At 38.0% G+C, this 9,855-nt stretch overlaps 1 non-coding gene across 1 annotated transcript; it reads right to left on the reverse strand.

Annotated features, from left to right (window-relative positions):
* Positions 1 to 8,432: 8,432 nt before the first annotated feature.
* LOC112745854 (small nucleolar RNA R71) lies at positions 8,433 to 8,539 on the reverse strand. The gene has a single exon (XR_003173762.1). It is a non-coding gene; the product is annotated as a small nucleolar RNA R71 (small nucleolar RNA).
* Positions 8,540 to 9,855: the final 1,316 nt, after the last annotated feature.

Raw genomic sequence — 9,855 nt, forward strand, 5'->3', positions numbered from 1 at the left:
TCTTACTCTTTGCATTTGCAGAGCGATGGAGGTCCAAGACCCACAGTTTTCACCTTCCATAGAGTGAGGTTAGATTATGCTTCAAGATGTTACTTACCATCTTGGTCTGCACACTGACGGTGAGCCAATTGGAGGTTGTACCATAAACTTCTAATAGTACCACATGGACACCCCATATGAGAGTGGGTTGAGGATTTGTTTGACGATGGACCGTCACTACAGCTAGAGGGCAAGAAGTAGGTTTTCGGACTAAGGATGATCTGGCTGAGGAATAGAATTTCACATGTTCCACCTAAAATAGATTTAGAGACTCTTCGTAAATATTCCAGGTGCTACTTGATGATGCTTATTCGGGGTTCTATTTATAGTCAAATCAACTACACTTGTCCCTCTCAAATGGCTAACGTTGTTAGAGGATTTCGATCATTGTAGCCAGTTGTCTTGGGGTCTGCACTCTTGGCACACACGTACCACTCATTTTGCATCATCTCTAGACGTGATGTAACTAACATTGCGGGATGCATACCACTTGTACTCAGAGATTCCCATTATTTTGTCCGGTTGACCATGATGTCCTTTGGTTCCTGCTTTATAGCCAAGTAATTAATTATTTTTAAAATTTTAATTTAAGATCTTTTAATTAAAGTACCAATTAGTTTCTACTTTAATCAAATTTATAATTATTATTTTCATTATTATTCATATTCAATAGATAGAAGAATAAATGATAATAATACTTAGGGTTAAGTACGATTTTGGTCCCTAACATAGGGACAGAAAATTTTTTTCGTCCCGAATATTTGTTTGTTTATAAAATCGTCCCTAAGGTTTAACTTAGTTTTAAAATCGTCTTTTTTACCAAAATTTTAATTAACCTTAGGAACGATTTTGTAAGCAAAAAAAGGTTGAGGACGAAAAAATTTTCAACCCCTACCTTAGAGATCAAAATCGTAGTTAACCCTAATACTTATTATTCCACTACTATAAATAATAATGATACTTATCATGATTATACTTTATATACTATGTAGGTTGGCGGGACTGGGACAACAAAGCAGAGATCACCACCATGGTAGGATACTATGATTGTGTTGTCATATCGATGTCCTTACTTTTGATGAGGTATAATTTGGTCATTACAAGAAAAACGTTGAATATCATTAAATTAAATTCGATAGTATAAACCATGTCAATAACTGTTTACCATCAAATTTTGCTATCCACCGGTAACTTACGGAGAAAATTAATTTTTGAGCTACGAATATCTACTGTCAGTTACTGGCAAATTTTTTCTGACGATAGCTTTGGCACTAGACATTGAGAGTTTGTGCCTGTTTACTATCGGATTATCCGATGGTAAATCCGACGGAAATTATTTTTTATTTTTAAAAAAGTAAAATTGGATGATCGTTACCGTCGGAGAATTCCACCAATAAATTCGATGGTAACTGAAAAAATATTTTTACCCTATTAATTCATAATGAAGCCCAATAGTTAATAATTAATAGGAATAAAAATAGGGAAGGAATAAAGTGCCACTAAACTAATTTATTTGAAAATAATAATTTATATAACGTGAAGTATCAAATATAGAGAATAAAAACACAAAGGAATAAAATGATGCTAAACTAATCGAAACAAGGCCTACTCGTAGTGACGCGTCAACCTAATTAACCTTATTCAGATTCATCATCTTCTTCCTCTAGTTCATCATCATCTTCTTCTGAGATAAGTTCCGGGTCATCAAACTCGTCTTCTTCTTCGTCTCCATCGACCCTCTCTTCTTCTTGAAGATCGTCGTCCTCTAGTAGTAGTGTATCATAATCTACCCTAAGGTCAATGATGTCATCTGTAACGACCCACTTTTTTGAAAATCTAAATACAAATAAGTTAAAATTTATTTTATAAATTGGAGTTTCTTATTTTTAGAAATTATTTTATTATAAATAATTAAATTAATTTTATAACTATTTGAATTCAATCAAATTCATATTCTTATATATATATTATGATGAAATGTTTTACATAATTAAAACTATAATTCTAGTAATTTATAAGTAATGGAAATTATATTTCCAGTGATGAGTTTGGAAAACTCTAAATTAATTTGATGATGAACAAATATTATTAATTTAATTAATTACAAAATTATCAAATTGAATTTTAATTCATACTTGTTGAATTGATAATTTTGTTACCTTGCAGGTTATGTATATTGGGCATAAAAGCAAAATTAAAGCCCAAATTGTACAAAAAATTACATTCAGCCTTGTGCAAATTTGCTACATGAATTGTGGCTGAATTATTATGCTTGTTGGGCTAGGAAGACCAACTTGAAGCCCAACTTGGTGGCTGGTCCGAAATCAAAGAAAAGGAAATGAGGCACAATATTTTCTTTACTCATTTAACTTGATAAAATCCATTTCCTCTAATGATGCATGCTTCAACGGATCACACTTTTACCTTTTGGTGGAATTTAAATTTTATTAAGTGAAGTTAATGCAGATTTTGGAAACATGAAAGAGAAAATGCAAAGTGATTTGATGGCATTAAGTGTAGCTTACACGCTACTAGGCATGGGCTTTGAAATAATTAATTCATTTTCATTCTCTTTCTTAACTCCACTAAAGGAATTTTAATTTCTCTCTTCTCTCTCTTCTTTCTTCAACCTTCGGTCACTTCATAGAGAAGAAGATGGAAGCTTTTGCAAGCTATCAAAAAAGAGAAAAAGCTAGGAGCAAGGCCATGGTAATGATGGCTTCAAGAAAAAGAAAATTTGAAGTATGGAGTGGCTGAGATCTTTACCACTAATGGTAAGATATGGTGAAGAAGACTCAAGCCTTCCATACCTGAAAATGGAAGAAGATCTATTCGGTTAGAGGAAGAAGATCCTTGAGGGATGGCTTGTTTCAGCTTTTGCTCAACCACTACAGGAGGTAGCTACTGTAGCTATGTAGAGGATGAGGCAGAAATTGGAGCAGATGAAGCTATCATCATCAAGAACTCATCAAGGGCTAGGAGTCCTTCTTGGAGTGCAAGTCAAGATGGAAGGCCCGGATTGAAGGAGCTTGGTGCAAAGGAAAGACACAGAGGTACTTGCATATTGGATATAGCATTCGGTTTCCTCTCCTCTCTCTCTCTCTCGCCAAACCGGTTTTGCATGAAGAAGAAGAAGTTGGCTCGGTTCAAGAGCTTCAACCTTGGAGGATTCTCCTTCTATAAATAAGGGAGAACAGCCAGGGCTTGAAGCAAGGAGAAAGGAGAGTAAGCACAGAGTTCTCATAGCTACCCAAGCTAACAGAAGTTCTTCTCTTTCAATGTGTTTCATTTTGTATTTTCTTTAGTTTTGTCTGTCTTGAGTCTCATGGTGAAAAAGGCAAACAGTGTGAGGTTTGTAAGAAAAAGCCATAGAGCGAAAAAAGGTAGAGTATACAAAATTAAAAGAAAAAGCCATAGATGTCCTAGAGGTCCTTTGTACATCTGTGTTGTGTTTCATGATTCTGTGGGAATCCCCTTGCAAGTTGGGTTAGCACTTAACAGTTGAAAGCTTGGTAAGTGACCAAGTCAAGTTCAGGATTGGGGATAGATTCTGGACTTGTCCCGGATAGAAAGGGTAGTTCCTAGGGAGAATTGGTGTCTGTAATCTGTTTGATTATAGTGAAATTCCATTATTGTTGTGATGGAGACTGGATGTAGGCTGCATTGCACTTTACAACTGAACCAGGATACATCTTGGTGTGATTCTCTCTCTTTCTTCTACTCCATTTCTGTTTCTGCTGCATAGGAGATAAAACTGAAAAATATCTCGTGCCGGGTTATGAGATAAAAAGAAAAAGTCTCGTGGCTGGGTACGAGACAAAAATCAAAAAGTCTCCAGAAGTTGTTTCAAAGACCAGCAAGTTTCAATAAGCGAAAAAGGGGCTAAGATTCAACCCCCCTTCTCTTAGCCACTGAAAACCATCATCCAGTAATTTATAAGTAATGAAAATTATATGTATATTTTAATTTGAGTAATTGATATTTTTAATTTAAAAATAGAGTTTAGTTAATATTATCATTATCGAGTTCTAAATCCGCCGATTTGAGTAAACATTTGTACTCTTTGGTGAGCTTAACTTTACTAATGCTTCATCAAATATCTTTCATCCTTAAGTTACTAATGTCATTTATATTAGTAAATCATATATATTATTACTTGTGTTTTAATATATTTAGTTTTCATAGTTATTCGTTTAAGATATTTATAACTTGAACCGCTGACTCAACAGCTTAAGGAAGTGACACCCAACCTCTTGTGACACCTAACCAAATTTCATTCATTAATCATCATCACCAATGTCTCATAATCACTCTTTAACGTTATAAGAAGAAAGAAAAGAGAAAGAAATGGACCGTGAGTGAGAAAGAGAATCCATGGCACCTCCAAGCTTCCGACTTTGATTTTTTGAGATCCGTAACTCCAATAAAAAATCTAATCCAATAAAAATGTTCGTATCCTCCTCCTCTACACATTGGCGTCACTTTTGTTCGGTAGAAGATGACGGTGACATAGTGATGACAAGTCCTCTTAGGCTAGTTTCACAAGTCTTTTTCATTTATTTTTACTTGGTTTTCATGCATTTCTTAGGCAATAAGTAAGTGTTTGGATGAGAATTTCATGTTTGTCTTGATTCAATCAAACATTGTTAATTTTATGCATTTTCATGAGATTTATGCAATATTTACTTGATTGTTATGAATGATGCAAAATCTTGTGATTATGGCAATACTTTGATGCATTTTGTTTGGTTGATGATAGGTAATAAGAAGCAAAGGAAGGGCAGAGAAGAAAGAGAGCAAGCAACGTTGGTGGCCAAAGTTGGTTCACCAACGTTGCCATAAATGTTGCTCCTAACAGCTTGACTGTGTCTTCTTCAAACAAGAATAACTTTAGTTACAAAGCTCCAAATGAGGTGATTTCAATAGGCATTGAAAAGTAGGAATCTAGAGCGTTCTAAGCATATATGGCACTACATGGTAGACACTAAATTTGAGGGAGAAAACTGGCCCAGAAAGTGCAAAGATGAACATAGTATCAACCTGTAGTAAGGCCAGCTGACCTCTTTATATTCCATGGAGTATAGCTCGAGCTGTAGAGCTTCAAATGATGCGCTTTCAATGGCATTGAAAAGTAGACATTCAGGGCTTTCCAACAATATATAATAGTATGGGGTGGACTGATGCCGGGGCATTTTGGCCAGTTTCACTGACCTTTTCTTTACTGTTTTAGGGTAGTTTCATGCATTTTCTTAGTTAGTAAGCAAGTCTTGGGTAGATAATCACTTACATCTTGATTCAAGCAAACATTATGAATTTCATGTGATTTATGAGAATTATGCATGAATTGAATGACAAATTGGATAATGCATGTCTCATAACTTGGATTAGAGCTTTGATGCACTTTATTTGCTTGATTTCAGGACAAAGGAAGCAAGGAAGAGCCACGTTAGCAGCCACGTTAATCTAATTAATGTGACCTCTAACGTAGAATGGGAATAAACTTGCAACGTTAATGAGAAAAGTGATTGCCAATAACGCCTTCGAGACCATCATGGCCCACGTTAATTGTCACGTTAACTACGTTAACGTGGTAGTTAACATGGAGAAAAAGGGAGCTCCAGCGTTAGTGGTAAAAGTGAACACCACTAACGCTCCAAATTGGCAATTAGCCACGTTAAGAGTCATGTTAACTTAGTTAACGTGAACTCTAACGTGGAAAGGAAGACCATGCCAACGTTAGTGACACTCACCTTTGTCACTAACGTTGGACTAAGCCCAATTGGCCACGTTAAGAGTCACGTTAACTACATTAACGTGAACTCTAACGTGGGAGGAGCAAGGAATCGCCAACGTTAGTGACACTCACCTTTGTCGCTAACGTTAGACCAAGCCACTATGAGCCACGTTGGCTGCCACGTTAATTACATTAACGTGGAAGCTAACGTGGAGGAAGGAATGATGAGCCAACGTTAGTGACACTCACCTTTGTCACTAACGTTGGAGATGGTTATCACCACAACGTTAGTAGCCACGTTAAGCCAATTGTCGTGAGGCACTAACGTGAGAAGGGGCGTTTGGAGCGTTAGTGACAAAGGTAAGTGTCACTAACGCTCTCGAGGCTAAGGCATGTCCACATTAAGAGCCACGTTAGTTATACTAACGTGGACTCTAACGTGAGAAAAGGGGGCTAAGAGCAACGTTATTGGCAAAGGTAAACGCCAATAACGCTTGCGATGGACTAAGAGGCAACGTTAGTGGTCACATTAGTGCCACTAACATTGAAGTTAACGTGAACCATCTTGGGCTAGGAATGTTAGTGAAAAAGGTGATCGTCACTAACGTTCTCGAACCCACATTTTCACTTAACGTTAACGCCACTAACGTCCTAGCTAAAGTCCATGCCTACTTCACACTTTCTCTGCAAGTAAAGTTGAGCCCACTGAAGATTCCAAACTGCTTCAAACTCAAGATCCAAAGGCCCATATCCAAAGACTTGAAGAGCCAACTAGAAGATCAGAAGAGTAGTATATATAGAAGTAGTTTTGAACTAGAGAGAGAGCTTAGGGCATTGGGAGAACTACTCTCTGTATAATTTTACTTTCTCTGCAACTTCTAGTTTTACTTTCAGAATGTATTCTCCATCTTTGCTTTCCATTCCCAGAGCTATGAACAACTAAACCCCTTTCATTGGGTTAGGGAGCTCTGTTGTAATTTGATGGATCAATAATAGTTTTCATTATTCTTCTTCTTTCTTTTCTCTTGATTTTACTAGAAAGCTTTCAATCTTCATCCAATTGGGTAGTTGTCTTGGAAAAGAAGCTATTCATACTTGGATCTCTTCAGAACCTTGGAAGAGGAATGAAGAGATCATGCTAGAAATGCTTTCTCATGTTGGACCAAATTGGGGTTTGGATGGATATAGTGACATATAATCCTACCAACACTTTGATTTGGGAATACATGTGGTATAATCAGTGACCACTCTTCATCTCTTCTCATGAGCAATTAGACCAAGGAATTGGCTATTGATCAAGATTTGAGAGATTGAATTACCAAGGAATTGGAATTCAATCACTTAAGATTGCCAAGGAGATCAATGAATGCATTGATTGAGGAAGAGATAAAGATGAACTTGATCCAGAGAATACAACATCTCCTGAGCCCAATGAATCCTCCATTTCTGATCTTACCCATTCTCTTTACTTTCTGCCATTTACTTTTATGTTCATTTCCCCAAATCCCCATTTAAGATTCTGCGATTTACTTTCCGCCATTTACATTTTGCTCTTTAATTCCAGCATTTACACTTTTTGTTATTTACTTTCCCGCCATTTAATTTCCTGCAATTCTCAAATCAAATTCTGCTTAGTTCAACTAGAACATTCCTCCAATTAAAATTGCTTTACCAATCAATCCCTGTAGGATTCGACCTCACTCTATTGTGAGTTTTTACTTGACGACAATTCGGTATACTTGCCGAGGGAAAATTGTTGAGAGACAAGTTTCCGTGCATCAAGTTTATGGCATCGTTGCCGGGGATTGATTTTGTATTAACAATGATTAAATTGGTGGATAACTAGATTGAGCATTTTTCTTTTGTTTGATTTAAATTCTGTTTGAGTAATTTACTTTCAGTTTTAGTTATTTCCTTCCCTTTACCCCTACCCATTAGTGGTGTTCTCGTAGTTGTTACAATTTAGTTCACTAACCCACCAACTGTTTGATATATTGCATCACTCACACTAACAGCATTTTTTTTTAAAGAATACTCTCTATCTTCCTTTTGCTTTGGCCTTGTTGGTTGTATGACAGGTAGAAGAAGCGGGGCTTCAACTTCCTTCGACTCCGAACCTGAGAGGACCTTCCTTAGACTAAGGAGGGAAGCAAGAGGAAAGAGAATTGTTGGTGCTGAGGAAGAGGAAGAGTACTTTGAACCAGACATGGATGAGAATATGGAGAACCATCATGAAGAAGAGGCTCACAACCATGGCAGAGAAGGTCCAGCAAATCATGCTGGGCAAGAGAGAAAAGTTCTGGGCTCTTACATCAATCCAAACCCAGGAAATTGTGGAAGTAGCATTCAAAAGCCAACCATACATGCCAATAACTTCGAGCTAAAGCCACAGCTCATCACCCTTATTCAGAACAACTGTTCATTCGGAAGAAGTATCCAAGAAGACCCCAATCAACATCTAACCACATTCCTGAGAATATGTGATACTGTGAAGTCTAATGGTGTTCATCCCAACACCTATAGACTGCTTTTGTTTCCCTTCTCACTCAAGGACAAAGCATCCAAATGGCTGGAATCCTTCTCGAAGGAGAGTTTAACAACCTGGGAAGATGTGGTGAACAAATTCTTGGCGAGATTCTATCCTCCTCAACAGATCAACAGGTTGAGAGCCGAGGTACAGACCTTCAGGCAACAAGATGGTGAGACTCTATATGAAGCATGGGAGAGGTTTAAGGACTTGACAAGAAGGTGCCCACCAGATATGTTCAACGAATGGGTGCAGTTACACATCTTTTATGAGGGTCTTTCTTACGAATCAAAGAAGGCAGTAGACCACTCATCTGGGGGATCTCTGAACAAGAAGAAGACCATTGAAGAAGCCATAGATGTCATTGAGACTGTAGCCGAGAATGACTACTTCTATGCTTCTGAAAGAGGCAACACTAGAGGAGTAATGGAGCTAAATAATGTGGATGCACTGCTGGCCCAGAACAAGCTGATTACCAAGCAGCTGGCTGACCTTACCAAGAAGATGGAGAGGAACCAAGTAGCAGCAATCACCACCTCATCAGCAACTCAAGAAGGAGTAAATGCAGAGGCAGAGGGTGATCAGGAACAAGCCAACTACATTGGAAACTCACCTAGACAGACCCATGATCCATATTCCAAAACTTATAATCCTGGTTGGAGGAACTACCCAAACTTTGGATGGGGAAATCAACAAGATCAAGGCCAAGATCAGAGACGCCACAACCCCAACAATAATGCAGCTCACCAACATTCTACACAGAGATCATATCAGCACCCACCTAACAACACACCTCAACATCCATACCAAAGCCAAAATGGCCCTTCTCATCACTCCAACTCCAACTCATGAACATCTGAGGATAGACTCTCAAGGATTGAAACCTTACTTGAAGGCATATATAAGGAACTCCAAGAGAACAAGGTGTTCAAGAAGGAGGTGCGAGCTAATCTCAAAAACCAGGGAGACACCATTCAGAGGCTAGAATTTCAAGTGGGATACCTCTCTGAGAAGATTCCCAAACCCACTGACAGCTTTCCAAGTGACACAGAGAAAAACCCGAGAGGTGAAGCAAAGAAAGTAAGATGGGAAGACTGCAAGATGGTCACTACAAGTGATAAGGGGACTGAGGAAGAGCCGAACAAACCATTAGAACAACCTAGAGGTACCTCAGCAAAGAAACAAGAAGAGGGTCACCAAGAAACCAAAATTACACAGAAGGAGATGCTGAAACTCTATGCACCTTTTCCCCAAAAACTCAAGGGTGGTGTAGAAAAGAGAATATACTCAAAATTCCTTGATATGTTTGCATCTCTCCATGTGAACATACCATTCATCAAGGCTCTCCAACAAATGCCCTCATACATTAAGTGTATGAAAGAGATGCTGACTCAAAGGAGGGCAAACAATAGTGATGAATAAAGAGTGCAATGCTCTCATTCAACCAGAGTTGCCTACAAAAAGGAAAGACCCAGAGAGTTTTCACATCCCCTGTGCCATAGGAGACACACTAATTGATAAGGGACTCTGTGATCTGGGGGCAAGCATCAACTTA

The sequence above is a fragment of the Arachis hypogaea genome, chromosome 14 (assembly GCF_003086295.3).
Source record: "Arachis hypogaea cultivar Tifrunner chromosome 14, arahy.Tifrunner.gnm2.J5K5, whole genome shotgun sequence".
In the NCBI taxonomy this organism is placed as follows: domain Eukaryota; kingdom Viridiplantae; phylum Streptophyta; class Magnoliopsida; order Fabales; family Fabaceae; genus Arachis; species Arachis hypogaea.